This window comes from Wolffia australiana, chromosome 6, assembly GCF_029677425.1.
Source record: "Wolffia australiana isolate 7733 chromosome 6, ASM2967742v1".
NCBI classification, from domain to species: domain Eukaryota; kingdom Viridiplantae; phylum Streptophyta; class Magnoliopsida; order Alismatales; family Araceae; genus Wolffia; species Wolffia australiana.
In genome coordinates, this window is record NC_135840.1 from 10,417,554 (window position 1) to 10,439,396 (window position 21,843).

The 21,843-nt window shown below is 44.2% G+C and overlaps 1 pseudogene; it reads right to left on the reverse strand.

The window, feature by feature from the left end:
* Nucleotides 1-904: 904 nt before the first annotated feature.
* Nucleotides 905-21,705, reverse strand: LOC144704958 (DNA topoisomerase 3-beta-like; annotated as a pseudogene).
* Nucleotides 21,706-21,843: the final 138 nt, after the last annotated feature.

The following is a 21,843-nucleotide window of genomic DNA, read 5'->3' on the forward strand; positions in this document are numbered from 1 at the left end:
GCCTTGTCTGAGTTTTTTGAGATTTCTGAGTTTATAGGTCATCATTTCTTTCTGTAGTATGAAGATAAAATCTAAAAACATGCTTGAAGATGTAACTGTCAATGAGAAATGATATATTTTTATCTCTGACTTTAGAAACTAAAAGATATACTTTCCCAATGATCTATGAGATACTATAATCGTCTTAGCAAGACCCATTTTAAAACTAACAAATGAACCTGTTGGGTTCCTGCATCAACTACTATCTAATGCTCTAATTGTAAAGGACTCAACTTGGCAGGATCGGTCTTTGTTTTCTCTCCCACAGATCACCATGCATTCAAAGAATTCTTAATGTCTAAATTTCATTTTCACTCTTTCAAACTCTGGACCCTATGAGCCGGCTAGTTCTCTAACATTTATACACATGTTTATTCTTTTAGCATGTATCCAATGCTTAGAAGAGAGAGAATCATTTTGCACAACTAGAGAGAGAGAGAGAGAAGAGAGAGCGTGCGAGTGAGTAGGAAGGTCCAACAAACTCATAGAGGCCATGAGGGGGAGAGAGAGAGAGGGGGGGGAGGGGAGGGAGACGGAAGCATACACAGAATAAGAAAGGAAGAAAGAAAGAAAAAGAGAGAAAGAGAGATGTAATACGCATGCATGCATGTATGCATGGGACATGCATCAGTGTAGAAGTCACAGGAAGAGAGGTACAAGGATAAAGGTTAAAACCATACCCAAAAGTAAAAAAGAAAGAGAGGGAGACAGAAAGATCTTAGGGACATTCGTGAAAGAAAGAAGAATGTGTACAAAGGTTAAAAGAGAGACATAGAGAGAGAGAGAATTGTAATTTGTAAGGACATCTATGAACAGAAGTAAAGAGAGAAAAAGCGAGAGATACAAGGCGCCTGCATGCATGGGCCTAAAAGTCACAGCTCATCTTCGGATCAGACCGTCCTCTACCGCCAGGTCTCCTCCCGCGGCCCCTGCCCCTGCCCCTTCCCCTGCCCCTCCCCAGCCTCCCATACTTCACCTCCACCATTGACAGCAACAGCTCATCACATAGGATGCAGCCCTCGTAAAGAGTCTCCTCACCGGCAAGCGGGCTCGCCTTCTTATTAAAATCAACCTCCACCAGCTTAGAGCTGCAGTCTGGGCAAACCTTCCCTGTAACAGAGACTCGGTGAGCTCCCCGTGGGAGCAAGACGAGGCAGCGGCAGCGGTTGCACCCAAGCTTCCAGTTTGGGCCCCCAACTGGGTCCAGGACAAGCACGCCGGGCACTCTGGGCAGCGCACACACCCTGGGACACGCTTGAGTGGCGGCAGGTTGGGTGTGGGCAGAGGGAGCAGGCCATGGCGCTGGGCACACCCTCAAAAGGAGGGCTGTTGTAGCAGTATGGGCACAGAACCAGAGACTTGTCCCCTGAGGAGAAGAGCACCAGCTCAAAGCCATCCAGCGGGCATGTCAGCTCCTTGTACAGCTGCAGATAAAGATTGGGGGGTTCAATATGGATCCAAAGTCCTGGCAGGTCACCAAAATGTTTTTCTTCTGCTTAGGATTTTTATTCGTTTTTCCCATCCAAAAAATATAGTTATTGTCATCGTCGTCATCATCCATGTTTGATTTTTCTGCTTAGGATTTTGACTCTTCGTTTTTGCTTGATTGTGTGACAGTGATGTTGACGCCTCTTGGAAAGCTGATGATGATGAAAACATTTGCAAACTAGATGGACGAAGATGGCACTGACAGGATTAAAGGCTCCGACAACCAGTGGGATAATGATGATGATGGCTCTCAGATACCAGATGATGATGAATTAGTAATTACCGATGGATGATTATGATGATGATGACAGCTCTTGGTAACCAGATGATGAGGACAATGGCGATGATTATTTGTGTCAACACATGGATAATGATAATAAGGACCATAGTGGCTCACGTAAACAGATGACCAGTCAGATGATGCCAAACCAGGTTGGCATACTCATCATCGTTGACACCCAACCTTAGTTTGAACATCCTGAACAGGGTTCTCTGGTTGCAAAAAAAATAAAAAATGCAGTTCAGGAAAATAAGATGAGGGAAAATCGTGACCTGAGTTTTCTTGTAAACAAATCCTGAACTGAGTTCTTTACTTGTGTTATTAAAATGGGGAAAAGACAGACACATGTCGAAACTGCTTAGTTTGGGGAATGCGTGAGACATGCATAAGAAGAAGGTAGGCACTTCATACAGGAGACTAAATTAGGGTTTCATTTCCTTTCCCAGAGTAGAGAGCTCTTCATTCTTCCATTCTTCTCCTCTTCCCTCTCTCTTTTAATTCAGTTTTCAAGTTCTCTCATGAGATCCTACCTAACCGTCGGAAATCTGAGTTGAGCGAAATGGCTCCCACCGCTGGAAATGAAATTTCTGACACCTATCTTTTCCAAAGACCACAAGAGAGGAAGTGAAAACCAAAAATGAGAGATGGGGAGGAAAGAAAAGACACCTTGATGCTTCCATTCTGAGGAAGATTATAAACTTCTTCACAGCTGACACAGTACAATCGTGACGGCCTGGAGGAGATGTACTTCATATAGTGTGTGCACTTGCCGCATTTGCTCAGAAGACGGCCAGTGTCTGCCAAAGGCGAAAATTGAGCCTCAAACAAGGAGTCCATCCGCTCAATCTGTCGGAAATAGAAAATCTGAGGGAAATATCCAAAAATAAAAAGAGCAAAATTTTAAAAAAGAGAGATAGGAAACAAAATAGAAGAAGAAGACAAAAAGAGAAATGAAGACAGAGAATGCGTTTGAGTAGCAGTTTATGGTCTTCAGGAATTAGAGCCATAATATTTACCGACGCTCATAGGTCAAGTTTCTGAATGAAAAAAAAAAATCCAAAGGAAGGGGTTGAATAACAATAATATTGGCAATAGGAGAAAATAGTAGATACAATATTAGTAGAAGGCAAGGGAGTAAATAGAAAAAAAATTGTTTATAAGAGAGAACCTGTTTGTGAAGTATGTATACTTTTGCATAAACTGCTGTAGAACATGCCCTACCACTGCCACATGATTCACCTTACCCTTAGAAATAAGGGTTATTTGATGCTCAATAAAACTTCGGATGTCCGGCAGGCATAGATCCGGATCAATATATTGATAACCTCTAATCAGGGTAGTTCCCAGAACAGTTGGAACCAACCTCCTCCCAGCGCTGACCTTTAAATGATAAAATTTAAGCATTAGGACTCTTAAGCAGGGGAATGCAGTACATGAAAAGGGCATTGGAATGTAGTAAACATTAGAACACTGATTAGAGGCTATCAATTGGTAAAAATGCAGAACCCTGTAGGGAAGCCATTAGAGCGTAAAATAGAGAGAGAGAGAGAGAGAGAAGAGAGCAAGGGGTATGAGGAACCATGCTATCCTGGAAGTCAGGCAATGAGAAAAAATCAGAAGTCCACAAAAAAACTCAATCACACAGAAGGTTTCTTACCCTTGTATAGGCATTGAGAAAACCAGAAGAAAGAGCCCACTTCCAACAATAACTGTCCTAATTTAAACATTATTACAGTGAAGCCATGAATACAAATCTCAGACAAGAAAGAACCACCGATATGAGTCGTACTTTTAATATAAACGAGGATATGATGGATGAAAATTCATTCATAGGTCGCTGCGGTAGTTACATAGGCACACAAAAACATCTATTGATTCACATATCCAGGTTTCAGCCTAGAAATATGCATAAATTGCTAATCATCGCTTAACACAGACTGAACAGATAATTCATAGGAAAGTGGGGACCTGCACATAGTTTCGTTCGCATATGTTGTTTATGTGGACTGAAATGGAGGCGTCTGTGCCGATTCCATGCTTTTCCATGAGGGAGATGAGCTCACTCTCACTGAGATAATCAGGAGGAGTGGTGTAACCCTGAAAAGATTTATGTAAGACAGCAGTAAGAATGCCCAATTAGACTTGGGTAGGGTGTTTTAGGTAAATTATCAGTCTCTTATCTTCAAATTTAAAGCAGATGTAGTGGAATCAAATTAGTGGTTAATATTGGTCAAAACGATTTCTCCTATCACACTCCTATCCCTTAAAAGCTAAGAATTTCTTATAACAGATCAAGATATGTAGAATCAAAAAATAATGAGCAAATGGCTTATATTTAGAGACTAGTCGACATGCAGAAATTAAAAATACCACAAATTCTTACCTCGTAGACGTCAACTTTCTGAATCTTAATTCTCTCTTCAAAAATAAACCGAGGAAGTTTCTTCTCATTTACTGCCATCCATGGCATAATAGATGTAAATCCTTTACAAGTCACGTGTATTCCAATAACGTGGAACAGCTCGCCACCAGATGAAAATTCTACTTTGGTCCTGAAATGTTCATTAAAACAATCAGACGTCATTGGAAAAAAATAAAGATGGAGATAAGTTGAAACTTAGGATAGAACAGAGAATCATTAGGTATAAACAAGCATCAGGCACACACCTAATTCACCCCCATAAAACACCAGACAAATCCCTTGCATTTTTCTACCCGTGCACTACATACACTGAGATGCTGTAAGGCGAATATATTGACAAAGATATTGTTCGGTGTCCAAGATGATGATGACATGTCGACATTGTCCTCATTATTTTATTTTTATTTTTTTTTAAATAAAATAAGGAAGATCACCCAGAAACGGTGATCAATCTGATGCTGTTAAAATATGTATATCCAAGCCATATATATAGTGACTGAATGTTCTTTTCCAGAAAATACAAAAGAAGGCGATTTAACCAAAGAATCAGGTCCACGTCAGCTCAAGAGGAATAAGAGGACCAAAGACCCTATAAATAAAGACGGGGGATATACTTACAAGTAGTGAATTTTCAAGAAGTTGCCGGGATCCTGTCGAGGAGCGCGTGAGACGCAGGAGAGCAGGAGAAGCCAGCGTCCCGATTCCTGGTATCTTGTATCGATTTCCATTGAAGCTACATTGTACAAATTCCCTATAATTCTTCCATTCTACAACGTATAGTACCGATCTGATAAGATTTTTCTCTCGCGAAGACACAAGACAGTCACATTTCCAATTTCGTTTTCTGATCTTATCAATGACCAAGTTGTTTCCTCCCTTCAACCCCCCCTAAACCAGCAGGGCATCAGTGTCTTCACATTGTGAATGACACTATCCATTAACGCCATCCACGTCCCCAACACCATCTCGTTGCAGTGCAGCCAGACCACCCATAACACTGCAAGGGGCCTCCGCCAGTCCCATTAGCTCCAGTGTCTGCCGTCCCTGACCAAAGCCCGGAATGCCTCGTCGGAAGAGACATCCTCTTCTGAAATCTGCTGCGATGTCCATACTCCCTGGGTTAACTAACATGTAAAGAATTAGGCATCAAATACTTCTGTGGAGGCCGTCAGGATCAGTTTTTTGCAATAGACTCGTGTCACCAGTTGTCGCCGCCTCAACAGTCAGCTGAAGAGCCTCATCATGAGAGGGACTGTCTGTTTCAACAACCGGGCGCATGTGGTGCTGATTGTCAAATACTCCACTGCTTCCCTTCTGATCTTCATATAGGCTTTCCTTACTGAAAAAGGTGGCCCACGCTAAACCCAGCCATCATGTGACTCACTCAATGGGCGGAGACGTATGAGGGTTTGTCGCATCCCCATCAGCGCCTCAAAACGTGGCTCCAATAAGGGCCCTACCAAGATGGGGTTCCATGCTCCATCCAAGCATTCATGGACCCTCGCCTGCGGATTCTGCACAAGAGCAAAGAGCCTAGGGAACTTCCACTTTAGAATACGTTTGTGCAACCAGTTATCTATCCTGAATTGGAAGCCGGAGCCATCCCCCAGTTTGGCGCCAAAAAAATCTCTGAGGCAGGAGACGACTTGGCACAGAACACTCTAGAAGGGAAACTCCCCTCGAAATCTAGCTGAACCCTCCTCCTAATCAAGCTTGGATCCACACCTGTCCTTCCCGACATTCAAGACCAAATCCTCCTCTGCTCTCAAAAACCTCGCCACCCATTCGGTCAGCAAAGTCACATTCATGGATTCAAGGTGAAGAATCCCCAGCCTGCCCAGCTTCACGGGTCTGCACACAACATCCCCGGAGACCAAAGACATAACCCGTCGAGCCTCGGATCTAGCTCCTCCCCAAAATAATCTTCTCATTAATCTGTCCAAGCTCTTTCCTATGCCCGCAGGCATCTTAAAGACTCGGAGATAGAAAATTGGGATTGCTGAAAGTACCGATCTCAATAACACTAATTGGCCCCCTATTGAAAAAACATTATCCTCATTATTTATCCATGCTATGATGATGATGAGGATGATGCACTGTCCTCCTTGCTCTTCTGCAGCTAGAAACACGATGATGATAAATTAATCATCATCTGGCAAACACGATAAGAGTTGCTTCTCGTCATTTTGATCAACACTCGCCCATTGCAAGAATGGTGATGAAGACAAACTGTGAATGGCCCTGATGAATTTGTCATCATCTGGCAATCCCTTGACAAAATTCACAAAAATTCCCACTCTTTCCTACTTGAATGATGATGACGTAATTGCAGATTACGATGATGAATGTGTCATCCTGTACCAAGACAAAGACAAAATTCACAAAAATCACAAACCGCCAATGCAGTCATCACTTGTCTTCAGGTAGAATTGCAATGAAGATGACAAAATTGCAGATGATGATGAATTTGTTATCCTCTACCGAATCTTACACAAAATATACTAAAACTCCAACTCACCGATATCATCACCAATCATCCATGGATGGGATGAATATGAGGATGAAAAAATTGGGTATCACAACGTATTGAATTTTTCATCATCTGCCAAACCCTAGAAAATCTGCACAAGTCATTGCTCTGAAAAAGGTATCGTCATCTCCAGGTCAATCCAAATAAAAGAGGTCAGTTTCCATGATCCCTGCCAAGTTCCAGCTAGAATAAAGTTGTACATGAATAAATCTGAATGTAGTTGTGATGGAACTTGATATGATCCTCTACCCCCAAGGGTATCTTAGGCATTTTAGCCCATTACGGGCACTTTACTCATCTGAGGTTTAGGGTAGAATGGTTCCTTTTCTTATAAATATTTGTAGCTCACCCTTGAGGAGGGCAGGCAAGACTTGAGGTAAGATCGGCCTCTTCGCTCATTATCTTGATCCTCCCTGTCTCGGTCCCCTTGACTGTCCAGCAATCCCCTATCCCCGTGATCGTCTCACCGGATCTTCAGCCAGCTCCCCGCCAATTCGACCCCTACCCCTGCCATTCGGTTCTCTTCTAGTCTTCAACCCTTCATTGCGTCATCAGCCGGTTCGTCCCTGATCAATCCCTGCGTCCTCTGTTTGATCCCTCCTATCGCTCCCATTTCTACTCTCCTACCCCAGGAACTTCTACCTTGCCTTGGCCTCTACTCCCCTCCCAATACAAACCTAGATCGAGGTTCATATCAGAACTTGGCAGGGATCATAGAACTTGCCTGAAGGCTGGCAATGCAGACATCACCAAGGGAACAAAATCCAACAGGGTGGACGCTGTCAACAGACTACGACGACGGAGAATTTGTTGATTTGGAATAATGCTTCCAGTAAAAGTCTAAATCCTGCTGTCCAACAAGGAGAACTACGTCCTTAAATGGACATAAGAGAAGGGAACAAAAGATGAAAATGCCCTTAGTGGCCTTAAGATACAAGAAGGATCATATCACATTATCTATAACTATACCCATACTTCTCTGATAAGTATGAGAGCTAGATCTTGCGGCCGCATAATTGATGTGATTCGGAGGCGAATATATGAAAGTCTCCCTCGGCCCAAAGAGGGAATGATGCCCCCCCCCCACGCCGAGCCAGATACATAGCTCTTAAGCTCTCAGACGCCGAAGGAAGGGGAGGCTGTTGGTTTCCAGGTGAGTGCCCTTGCACCTCCCATTACCTTACGCTCGAACTCACTGCCTCCTCTCGCAGACAACCACTCCTGCAGACAGGAGCAAAGATCACTACCACTTGGCATCATCCACTCCACCGGGCTGCTCTCTTTCCGTCCTCTCTTACCTCTCTCTCACTTCTACTCTCACTTTCATCCAAATTCTGAGAGTTGAACTCAGCATTGTAACGAGAATTCCCATTATCATTCTGGTGGAATACCGAGTACATTGGTTTCTACCAATAACATATGTCAGAGCATCCATGTTAAAGGTTGAAATAAATCAGTGGCAAATCATGAATTACATATGTAGCAAGTTGAAATTGGTTTTTTTAAAACTAAACAGACCAACTAGTTATTACGTTCTCCAGTCACAAACTAGAAATTTTTTCTTCCAGGAGATTCAATCAAGAATTTTGTTTATCAGCCATATGTTTGAATTTTCATTAATCTTATGCAGCACATTTACTCTAATTTATAAATTAAAATATTCCTTATATTTGAGACTAGCAGCACCATAAAACTACGCAAGATGAGCAATAAATGAATAATCAATTAAGCGAATAATGGGGAAAAAATTAGGCTAAAACAACAGATGGAATGTTGAACCCTCCTTTTACTCTTCATTTCTTGTGAATCCATGAACAACAACCAAGACCAACAATGAATTAAGACGTCTATGAAGAGTGCGTCTGTCAAACTTGGAAGTGAAAAGAAGAGAGATATGGCCTGAATGAGAAGCGGATAGCTGACTACTTCTCTTTCACAAAGTTAGTGTAAAAGCTTGCAAGTTCAATAATTTTGGATGTTTCATATATCAGAGATTCAGTACCCTATCAGAATGTATTACACCGTTTATATTTGAACACATTGAGAGGTATTGAAGGCATCACAGGCTCGGTGATAAACATAAAAGAACAAGAGAGTTCATTTCAAAGGCCACCTCACATTCCAATTGATGGCTAAGAAAGAGCAATTTAATTTTCATGGGCAAAGTTATAGTATAGTTTAATTACGGAAAGCTTTAATGGAAACAGTAGACAAAAACCTATTAAGAAATAAGATAACCCTGCGGGAAGGAAAAGTTTTACCTATTGTAATGGCAATCATGGCTGATGCTTCCAATGAAATGCTGGCAAATATACAAGTACATTCTCCAAGCATCATTTCCTAGCATGTCTTCACTTGCTGATTTCATTGGAGTGATGGGAGGGTGATCACCAGCGTCAGATCCTGTCCTTGGTTTCTGGAAACCATTCATTAACAATGGGTCTACATATTCTCTTAATGCAAGGTTACCCTGTAATGCCTCAAGAGTGCCTTGGAAGTCAAAGGATGTTGGATAGGCTGTACTCTCTGTACGAGGATAACTGCCCAAACGGATGCAAAGCATTGGTGTAAGAAAAGTCAAAATAACGACTTGCTTCTTTTGACCAACAATGGCATACACAATCATGAAATATTCTGAAATCCAACAGGAAAAATTATGATGTATCCAATTGGTCTAAAAAGGAATGAACTAATCCATAGTACTTCCCCTCCATCCATATTAACATCACTTGAGAAAAAAATGCTTCTAGAAAAAAATAGAAGAGCATCCGATGAATGATCCCAAATTTCAACATCCTTGACTAATAAAATCAGGATAATATGACATCAGAGCCAAATCCCTTCTCATGACAGTCTTTTTGATGGACCAAAAGTTTTCTCCCGAAGAAGATGATATGAATCTTCCTAAAGTATACAAGAGGAATAAATCGATATTGATATTGCAAGCGACAGTTATGACAGTTATGACAGAAGGAGAAATAAATCGTTAGAATTCTCCTGGGAATCAAAACAACATAACAACCCAACGGAAGCATCTGAAGAGGCATTCACAATTGAGGCACTCCTTCATGAAGAATCCAGGGGGCACGTCCAACAGATACCACCCTTGGAGATGTTCGAAGAAGGCTACTGAAGTATAACTGTCTACATTAGGATAGTATAAATATGTGTAAAATATGTATGTATGGTAGGAAAAGACTCTCCAGGGTAGTGAGAGAATTTCCTAAGGCTCTTAAGGGATCCTTAAGAGATTGGGAGACGAAGTCATCGTCTTGTAAGATCGCTCCTGTCACAAGGGTTCGTACATTGTACTTGTGACTGTGTTAAATATATTGTTATTGTTCGTTGTTCTAGTCTTAATTGTGCCATTCTGAGAGGACTGTATCAGAAGATTACGACTTTCTACAAAATATATGATACATACTATAATGGCCCTACATATTTAACTTGAAAAACAAGCAAGGCATTTAATGCAAATAATATCAAAATCGGCCCAATAATTTGACAATATCCAAACTGCCAAATCAAGAAAACTGTGAATACATTGAATAGTAACCTACATGGAGGGGAACACAACACTGATGGAAAAATTAGGATCGAGGGAGAGGATTCAAAAATCCCATCACAAGACGTTTAATTGAGGGGGTGAGGGGGGGGATGTTGTGGGGTTGTGGGGTTGTGGGGTGATGGCTATGAGGACGATGCTGCAGTAGTGGGGACAGCACGTTGATAGTCAAGACAACTAGGGTTTTGGCCAACCTGGCTCTGATATCATGTGAATCCATTGAGCAGCTCTCAAATGAGGGAAACATGACACAAATGGAGAAAGTAGAACAGAGAGATGGAACAGAGATGAGAGAGTCCAATAAACCCATACCAAGATGTTCTATAAAACATCTAAAATTGGGAGATGCATCCATTCTAATTTACAAGCGAAACCAAGATGACAGTTATTTAAATATTAAACCATGATAACAATATGTGATCAAGATAACATTATGGATCATACAAATCGACCCATTATCAACAACACAGGAATTTATTACTCCAAATTTCAAGTTTCTCCCTATGTTTAACCATGAAGGCCATGCGCCATACAGAACTAACCAGAAAAATAGCTGAAACACATAAAAAAAATATCTCACAAGAAGAGAACAAATTGTGTGACCCCACAGTAGGTGATAAAGCCATATTGGTGAAAGAGACCTGATAAAGCCCAGAATGTATAGCCTCTCTGCAATATGCATCGCCGTTTGAGGACCCAAACCCAACGCACTTGAGGCAACCTGAACAGTAAATTCATGAGAAAATTATGAAGTTGAAATATCCAATCAAGGTATACATCACAGGATTTTTTTTTTCCCGAAAGTGGAATAATGTGTGGGGAGAGAAATTGAGTCAATTTAAATACAGGATTGTGGAATACTTGAACATATAGAAGATTTCTAACACAACCGGAAGGTCCTTTTCCCTGTCAAACCTTCCTTCTCCCCTCATTATTGTTTTGTATCGGGGGTAGGGAACGGCATGTCCGAGACGTGACGGCTCGGATGTGATGGGACAGATGATGAGTGGTGACGGATGAGAGTGTGACCTGGATTTTGTCACATCTCCTGTCCCGTCACGCGTCCCAGGATTTTGAAAATTTCGTCACATTTTTGTCACCCGTCACTGGAGCTGTCATCCTGTCCTCGTCCCGTCACCAGATGGCATCCCTGTCACAGGTGATGAAAGGACATATCGACAATTAAAAATTTTAATTGTTTAATTGTTTTAACATTTTCAGTTCTCTACCTCTCTCGGACTCCCTCTCTCTGTCTGTCTCCCTCTCTCTCGTGCTCCCTCTCTCTGTCCCTCTCCCTCCCTCTCTCTCTCCCTCACTTCCTCTCTCTCGAACTTCCTCTCTACCCGACTCCCTGTCTCACTCTCTTTAAAATTTCCTCTCTCGTACTCCCTCAAACTTCCTCTCTCTCTCGTACCCTCCTTTCTCTCTCTCTCTCCCCTCCCTCTCGCCCTCCTTCCCTCTCTCTTTGGTCTCCAGACCCCCTTCTCTCTCTCCCTTCCTCCCCCTCTCTCTCGCCCTCCCTCCCTCCCTCTCTCTTTTGGTCTCCAGTCCCCCCCCTCCCTCGCCCTCCCTCCCTCCCTCTCTCTTTTGGTCTCCAGCCCCCCCCTTCTCTCTCTCCCTACCTCCCCTCTCTCTCGCCTCCTCCCACCCTCTCTCTTTTGGTCTCAGACCCCCTCTCTCGCCCTCCCTCCTCCCACTCTCTTTGGTCTCCAGCCCCCCTCTCTCTCTCTCTCCCTACCTCCCCTCTCTCTCGCCTCCCTCCCTCCTCTCTTTTGGTCTCCAGACCCCCTCTCTCGCCTCCCTCCCTCCCTCTCTTTTGGTCTCCAGCCCCCTTCTCGCTCTCCCTACCTCCCCTCTCTCTCGCCCTCCCTCCTCCTCCCTCTCACTTTTGGTCTCCAGACCCCCTCTCTCTCGCCCTCCCTCCCTCCTCTCTCTTTTGGTCTCCAGCCCCCTTCTCTCTCTCCCTACCTCCCCTCTCTTTCTCTCTCCTTTCCTCCCTCTCTCTTTCAGTCCCAGACCCCCCCCCCTCACTCTCTCTTTCGGTCTCCAGCCCCCTTTCTCTCTCTTTCAGACACGTTCTCCCTCCTTCGGTCTCCCTCTCGCTCTCCCTCTGCCGCTCTCTCTCCCTCTCCCTCTCCCTCTCTCTCTTGCCCTCTCTCTCTCTCTCCCTCTTTCTCTTTCTCTCTCTCGTTCTCGCTCTCCCTCTCTCTCGTGGTCAATCTCTCCTTCGAACTCCTCTCCCTTTCTCTCTCTCACTCTCTCTCTCTCTCTCTCCCTCTCTCCCTCTCCCTCTCTCTCCCCCTCTTTCGCTCCCCCTCTCTCTCTCTCTCCCTCTCCCTCTCCCCCTCTCTCAGTTAATCTCTCTCCTTCTCCCTCTTTCTCTCTCACTCTCTCTCTCCCTCTTTTGAACTCCCTCTCCCTCTCTCTCGATCAATCTTGCTCTCTCTCCTATTTCAATCTCCCTCTCTCTCTCCCTCTTTTGAACTCCTTCTTCCTCTCTCTGTCAATCTCTCTCCCTCTCCCTCTTTTGATCTCCCTCTCTCTCTCTCTTTCTTTGATCTCCCTCTCCCTCTTTTGATCTCCCTCTCTCTCTCTCTTTCTTTGATCTCCCTCTCCCTCTCTCGATCTCTCTCTCCCTCTCCCTCTTTCAATCTCCCTCTCTCTCTCTTTTGCTTTCTCTCTCTCTCCCTCTCCCTCTTTCACTCTCTCTCTCTCTCCCTCTCCCTCTTTCTCAGTAAATCTCTCTCTCCCACTTTTGATCTCCCTCTCTCTCTCTGGTCAATGTCTCTCTCTCCCTCTTTCGATCTCCCTCTCTCTCTCTCCCTCTTTTGAACTCCCTCTCATTCTCTCTTGGTTAATCTATCTCTCTCCCTCTTTCGATCTCCCTCTCTCTCTCTCGCTCTCCCTCTTTCAAACTCCCTCTCCCTCTCTCTCAGTCAATCTCTCTCTCTTTCTCCCTCTTTTGATCTCCCTCTCTCCTTCTTGCTCTCCCTCTCCCTCTCTCGGACAATCTCTCTCTCCCCCTCTCCCTCTCTCTCGATCAATCTTTCTCTCTCCCTACTTCGAACACCCTCTCTCTCTCCCTCTCTCTATCTCTCTCAGTCTCCCTCTACCTCTCTCTCTTGGTCAACCTCTCTCTCTCTCAGAGAATCTCTCCTTTAATTAAAAATATATCACAATTTTAGTATCCTTTTTTTCTTTTTTTTCCTTTTTTTCATGCTTTAAAATTTCTGTCACCATTGTTATCAGTGACAGCCGTCCTGTCATGTCACATGTCTGGGACCCAATCACTATCAAGACACCAGTCGCGGGCATTCCGTCACTGTCACCGTCTGATACGAACCTTGATCTAGGCTCGTATGGGAAGGGGGGGTAGAGGACGAGTAGAGGTATAAGTTCCCCGGGTAGAGAGGTGAAACGGGAAGGATCCAAGAGGAGGCCGAGCAGAGGGGGGTAGGGTTTGGCCGGGGACGAGCAGCCTGATGACGCGGTGAGGTAGAGACAATCTCGAGAACGGGGATCATAGAGGGAGAGAAAGTAGACGGAGAGAGGAGACCAGACCTAGGCGAGGAGAGGGGAGACAAGAAGACCTTACTTCAATCTACTTCTTTTGGCTGCCCTCCTAAGGGAGGCAGCTCTATTTAAAGGAAATACATAATAGCCAAATGACTGAAATGCCCCAGTGGGCTAACATGATGAAACTACCCCTAGATAGGTTGAGGATCCTATCAAGGATCCTATCACCGTCATGGGGCTCAAAATCATCATCCATCACCGTCACGTCACGTGTCACGGATCCTTCACTGTCAAAAATGATGTGACGGATGATGTTTGTCCTTCCCTAGTTGGGGATAGAATCTCAGGAGTGAATTAGATGATCAGAAGGCTACTCCCTGAAGATTTTTTTTTCATTGATTGCCTAGATTTTTCTCTCCAGGTGACATTCTTGGTCCTAATAGTTGTGGCCTTTCATCACAAAGAGATTCTCCGAACAGGTTGATATCTGACAATCAACGATATCCAGTCTGCCTTGAATCCTAGATAACCAGTCTGCCATCACTCCTAATTTCCACCAGTTGAATGTTAGATTAAGGTATGATCAATGATATCAAAATCTGGTGTTTTCTATTTCCATCAAAGCCATTTCAAGTACTCACCATGACAAAGAAGTACAGTGTTTCATGAATGACATTGGCCAAGTCCAAGAAGAACCCCTATCTATTACCCAGTTGAATGTTTACTACTACGATGGAGAAGAAAAAGAGGATGGCCAACTGTGGACTGAAGAGGAGGGGAAATGAGGGAATGGACCAGAAAGTGGGGTAGAAGTACCAAAATAAAGGAGGAGATGACGGCAGATTGGGAGGGAGAACAACAGGAGTGGAAGTCTCCCTTTTTCCTAACCTGGGGAAGGGAAAGAGAAAGGGATAGGGAAATGGAGAGAAGATTCCTTTCCTACTAGCAAAAAGCTTGTCATCTCTTTAGGTACCTCATACATTAAATTAAGTAAAGAATGTATCATTAACCCAGCCTTTTGTTGGCTACAGCACCTGGATTGTGTAACGATCCCATTGATGGATATTCTTGACAGTAACAGATCTGAGGATAATTCCACGAAAGTGTCTCCAAGAAAGTATACAGAAATATAGTCTGGAACAAGAAATGTAGCTAAGAAATGGATCAGTTCCCGAAGGAAGAACGGAGAAGAATCGGATTGATCCTGCCCTCGGAAGCTCGGAGTATCTCCGCTCCTGCCCAAATCGCTCACGAGTTCTGAATTCAAAAATGCGCACCTGACTTGGCCTTAGAGGATCTTATTTATAGGGATGTTTCCCATTATTCTTCGTAACAGAATGTCTTTAGCTCCTCTTCTTAGAGCTTTGATAAGTCCTTAAAGGGACCTTATCAGATTGGGCCAACTACAAGGACCTAAAGGTACATCCTAGCGTTAGGATCCTATAAAGCACAAAACTGGTCCAGTCATAACACCCATGAATGGGAAGCTGGGCTGACATGGTTCAGGGGAGTACTATAAAACAGATCATACACAACTTGAGTTGAAGAGGATGATCAGCGCCAGTAGTAAGGATCTAGAAGGATATAGAAGGGACTAGGACCTAGAAGGAGACAATCCTAGTTCTCCATTTTTCTATGAAGTTTGATGTAGAAGTCTACATCCTATATACCTATTTGAGGCTGATCAACAAAATGAAAGCCAGGTGATTCTGAGACCAAACTAGAATTCAAGGGCAGTAGGGCCTCACCTGTCAGCCTACCTTCTCTTCTCGCTCTCTACTCCAGTTTGTCAACGTTTAACAATCAGTGCTCGAATAGTAGGAAAACCCCACAAATATCCAACCTCTCGGAGCTTTTTATTGGTGGTTCTTGGCTTGAATCAGGTCTGTACTCTAAATTCGTCACAACTGAAGCAGACTAATGTCACACGACGACGCTTTTCTCAAGAAATCTTAAATCATGCCAGACCTTTGTCCCGCCTTGCAGCAACATACATAGATGCAACTTCAAATACCACCAGAATATCAGATCTGTATCACCAAAAAATGAATATAGAGCAAGATAAATCTAGAATCACCATTATACCCTGAGCTTGATGAAATGAGGAACATGATCCTCGATTTAGGACTTTCAACGGGAAGAGATGTGAGTCGAGAAAAAAACTACAGTAAGATTTTTGTCAAGAACGGAGAAAGAGAGGGCCTAGCAGAATGGATATCGCACAGAGAAGGGGACTGATAGGATGGAAATTCCATGCAGAGACAGAGACAAACACAACTTAAAACTCCTTGTCTGATCTCCAGAAAGGAGGGCTTTTCTATTTAAAGGGAAATACACATAGAAGGGAAATGCCCAAAAAACCCCCAGCAGAATATATAACAAAACAAACCCAAGGATGGGGATCATATCAGATCTTCAAATTTAAAAGAGGAGCATGCAGATGGTCAGCTCTGCCAATCTAGACCACAGTACCATCTGAGTTTTTTTAATGGTCGGCTCTGTCGATCTAGACTTTTCTATTTAAAGCAGGACTAGACTTAATAATGATGAAAACTGAAGGCAAAGCTCTTGATTGTTTTTTGAATAATTTTTTGATATGAACCTCCCCGAGAAATACTCAAGGAGGTTACGCATCAAAGAAAAAGAGAGGACAAAACCTTACTAAGAAGACGGCCACCACCAGACTCACTACCCTACAAATAAAGGGGGTCTACCACTCAAGAAGGTGGGAATTTTCTTAGCAGAATTGGAGGGATCGGGGAAGGCGACGGAGATACTCCCAGCCCTTGCGAGAAGGAGCTGATTATGCATCCTTCAAGAACTCTCCTGATCCGCCGGCGTTTGGTTAATCTATTTTTGTTCTCTCTTTCTCTCTTGTCAGACTCTTCTGTTGAATTTGAGGAACTCTCCAGATCTCAATTCTTGATTCTGAATTTCATTGGATCGAGGAATACTTCTTTCTTTTACTTACCTTGGAGTTTTCTTGAGCGGATTAGGGGAGATCCATATCACTTTCCCCCCATGAGCTTGGCATGACAAAAATCACCCTCAAAAACAACTAAGGAAATCATAGTTTGTACAACAAATTGAACAGAATTTGAGAAGCTCTTTGGTTAATTTTCTCAACTGTCAAGATTTGAGTTGCCTGTTGTCGCTGACCTCCTGTGTCTTCAACCTAAGCACATTTAGAGAAACAAAAACATTCTTGATTTCGAAAGAGGGTGGAAGTCCTACTTATACAGAGTTAGAATGGGTCAGTCTAATAAGTGGGGCAAATCCCAATAAGGCCTTATAAAGACCCTATGAGTTACAACAAAGTAAAGGCAAAATACGGATATGTGCCAGGCTGACACGAAGTTGATACGAACCTTGATCTAGGTTCGTATCGGAAGGAGGTGGGAGACGAGGTAGGGTAGAAGTTCCCGGGGTAGAGAGGAGAACGGGAATGGTCGGGGAAGGCCGAGCTGAGGGGGTAGGGATCAGCCAGGGATGAGCCACCTGAAGATGCGGTGAGGTAGAGACGATCTCGAGAACGGGGGTCATAGAGGGGAGAGGGGAGGCCAGACTTGGACTTGGAGAGGGGGAGACAAGGCACTACTTCATTGTTCTTCTTCTTTCTTGGCTGCCCTCCTAAAGGGAGGGCATCCCTATTTAAAGGGAAATACATAATTGCAAATGACTGAAATGCCCCTGTGGGCTAAATGATGAAACTACCCCTGGGAGAGTTTAGGATCCTATCAGAAGTATTCTGTTATGACTTCACTATAACGATGAAACTTCCAACTGGTTCTCAGTCTAACAAGAGAAGGAATCAGATCAGATAGAAGAAAGGTAGATAGAGATGGATGATGATGGAAGAGATGAGGTCGCGATCTCCCTGCTGGCCGACGAGAGCCTCTTCCATTGCTGCAGCTTCGCCCCCTTTCTGCCGCTTGGGCTTCTGAGCAATTTCGTGCCGCTCCTCCCAAACCTGTTTATTTATAGGTGCCCTGAGGTTTAAACAACGCCTGTTGCGTGCTTTCCGCCTCCGAAGGCGTCCCGATAAGCCTTGTTGAAGCGCTTATCATATTCCTATTAGAATCCTTTATAATAATAATCCAGAAAGATAAAAACCAGATATCCAACAAGATTAGTTGCCGCACCAATATGTTGCCCTTCACATATTATGCATAAAGCAATCGAAACAATATATCTCCAAGAAATATAAGATGCAAGGCATCAAGGAAATTCTAGAACCCATGCAGATGCTTCCTTTATGTGCAGTTGAGAGTCTGATAGATTGGACCATATCTCTGAACAAACCTGCTATGTGACAGGTAATGCCATGGAAACTCCCCCACACTCATTGAGAATTGGTTTCCCAAAATAGATTCATTTTTACTTTGTTTTTAAAATATAAAACGGGTGAAGACCGATGAATGGATGAACCCGCCATCAGGACCTTACAGTCCATTCACCATCAATCTGATCATATTCAAATCCTTCCTTCCCCGTCGGTCACCCGCTGGAGCCATGTCACCTTTAAACCCTCCGCTTCATGTATGATTCCATTGGTAGAAGCCATTCTTCCCCTAAACAGCACCTCGTTTCGATGCAACCAGATGGCCAACAACACTGCCAATGCTTGGCCACCTTCTTCGTTTCCTCTGCCTCTGCAATTCTAGACTGAGTCCCAGAAAGTCTCTTCAGATGTCACCTTCACCCATGATAATACCTGGCAGGCCCAAATCGTGTGAGCAAATGAAAACTCAAAGATGAGATGATTGCAGTCTTCTTCCCCATTCGAAAATAATCGGCATTGTGACGATGTGTCCGGATATAGCCTTTTGCGAAAGACTCTTGTCATTAGTCTTCTTCGTGCAAGCAGCCAACCAAAGATCCGCACCTTCAGCAGGACTCTTTGTCGCCATAAAAATCTGCATGTTCATATTAACGACCTATCTCCCTCTCGCCCCTCCTGAATCTTCTCGTAGGCCTTCTGGACCGAGAAGGGGCCATTTGTCCATACCCAACCATCTTGTTTTCCATCATTCGGTCTTAATTGGATTAGGGATTGTTGCACGTCCATGAGTTCAGACACCCGCTGGTCGGATAAGGCACCTTGTATGATCAGTGTCCATGCTCCATCCCGACAGTCCCGAACATAGGTATTTTGATTATGTGCAAGCGTGTACAGACAAGGGAACGTCTCACTCAAGATGCCTCATGCCGACCATGCATCCCTCCAATATTGAAAAGTCGGCCCGTCACCTAACTTGGCAAAAAAAATTCCTTGTATTCGTGGAAAGATCTATCTAAGCCCTTGCCAGAATGGCGATGCCCCATGATACCTCTCGGTAACACCTTTGCTTGCCACCCCTCCAGTCGTCTTCCCACCTTCTTAATGATTGGTTGCCAATCTGCTCTTGTCATCCTCACTTTTGTCAGTTGTAGGCACAAATACCTCATTGGGAGTCTCCTAATCGGTGTTCTCAATAGCTCTACGCACTATGTCTCCTCTTCTGGAGATAGGCCATTGCACAAAAAGGCTGATTTGCTTCTGTTAATTTGTAGTCCCGAGAAATCTGCGAATAGATCAATCATGATAGATAGATTTTTCGCTCCCCTCGTTGAACTTTTGATGAAGAAGGTGGTATCTGATACGTTCTTGCAACATATCTATGAGACTTGAACAATCGAATCTCCAATTCTTGTAACAATTCTTGATTTGAGATTGCAACACAATTCAACACAAATCCTGGATTACTTCATGAGGAAGAGTAGAGGGAGATGTAGAAAGAGATGTAGAGAGAGAGAGAGAGAGATCCAGCGGTGGAATGGCCGATGAATTTCCGTGGAGCAGCTCCCTTGCTATCCCGCTGGAAGAAGTTGCTGTCTCGCTGGAAGACTGCAGTTGGCGAAGGTCAAGATGGGAAAGAAGGGTTAACACGGGGGCAATAGGGAGGGTTAGGAAAATCAAGAAGAGAAAGAGAGGGCTCACGGTGAAATTCTTCTCTACCCCGCTAATCTTCCTTCCCCGCAAATATATGTACGGGAGGAGGCCCATTGGTTTGGGCCTAGTTGGGCTGATAGAAGGGTTTGGATGCATACCGGGCCCGCGTTTGGCTTAACAGTGGCCCGGTATCATATCAATATCATCAGCATATTGGAGTAGTGGAATCCCATTTTGGTGGTTGGACAGTTGATAGCCTCGCAACAATCCATGTGAGCACGCACAATCGGTATATACTGCGAGTGCATCCACTGCCAGGATGAACAATAATAGTGCCAATGGGCATCCTTGTCACACCCCTCTTTGTGGCTGGATTCGACCTCCCTCTAGTCGTCTATTTATCAGCACCGTGCAGGAGTGCGTTGTGATGCATCTCTTCACCCAGATGATCCATTCCTTTTCATAGAGGCCCACAGAAATCCCCAATCTAATGATTCGTAAGCCTTGGCAAAATCGACCTTCCACATGAACCCTCTTGTACCATTCCTCTTCTGTGCGGTTAGTATTTCTCATGTTGTTACTGCGCTGTCAACCAAGAGTCTACCTGGAATGAAAGCTAACTGAGCGGGTCCAACAAGCTCTCCTATCCTGGCCCTCAGCCTATTTGCCACCACCTTTGCAATAATGAGATAGATAGAGTTTGATAGTGAAATGGGTCTAAAATCTTAAATTCTATTGGCCCCTTGACATTGCAGGAGGAACAAATGTGATCTATTGATCTTCTCCATATTCCCTCGTCCTTATCTAAATTCTTAGAGAGTGGCCATCAGATCCAGTCCAACCAAATTCCAACACTCGTTGTAAAAGAATACTGGGATTCGATTTGGACCTGGAGCTCCCTCCCCATCCAGCCCCTTGATTGCCGCCTTGACCTCCTCTTCTGAAAATGGACGGATCAATTCTGCTTGATGTTCAGGGCTCACCATCTTTGCCCCCCTACTGCACCACTTCCACCGGTTCCGTTCCCCTTTTAGGGAGAAGGATCGAAAGTGGTCTGCGATGGCCTGTCCCACTGCCTGTGATCCAATCTGTCCCACCTATATTCTCAATATTTGATTTGTACGTCTCCTGCAATTTTCTGCCAGGTGGAAGAATCTCATATTCGCGTCGCCTGTGCGTAGCCATAATTGTCTCGAGCGTTGTCTCCAGTCCATCTCTAATTTCTTGTCTTCTTCTGCCACCACCCCTTGCCATCCTCTGCGTTCTTGAGCCTCTTCTCCCTCTAAATCTCTGATGTCTTCCAACGCATCCAATTGCTTTACTCTGGCTAGAGCTTCATTCCTCTTCTTCCTCCTGATTTCCCAAACTCGTTTCGATACCCCTTCAAATGTTGCAGCAAGCCTTTCAGTCTAGGTTTCTTAGTGGATGCGTTGGAAGAAACCAGTCTAGTCAGCGTTTCATCTCCGCCCCTAAAGGGCCTGCACTAAGAAACCAGTCTAGGTTTCTTAGTGGGCCAGTAATGGTCCTTAAGGGACCATTACTGGGCTGCTAATGGGCCTGCAGAGGGTCCATTTGCAGTCTACTATAGGAGTTAGTAATTTTATTATTCCCCTAGGTTAATCTATTACACATTACATGGCTTTGGGTCCATGGTTAGTATAAGATAATCTCATCACTAACCATCCTGGCCCTAGGCAATGACATACGCAGTGCCAACGTGGTAAGAAACCCCTTGTTCGGGACCACAGCCTCCGGATGCTGCGCATAGGGCGTTAGATCCGGAGGAGGCACTGGATCCCATCCTTTGCCGAAGACCAGCAGGTGCACTGTCGACCGGCAAGATCAACGCGGGCACTCAGGCACTGTGGGAGTGGAGCAATGGAATCAACATCCCAACCACAGGTCAGAGAAGATGACCAGGCAGTTTATCCATTGCTGATGTAAAGTCCAAGGGCCAGTTTATCCAAGCCGCATTGGCGCGCAGTGATAAGAACCCAACTCTATTATCAATCAACTACAAGAAAATCTCCGTCTCTAAGGCTTCGTCAATGCCTTTGAGAGGAGGGTCGCA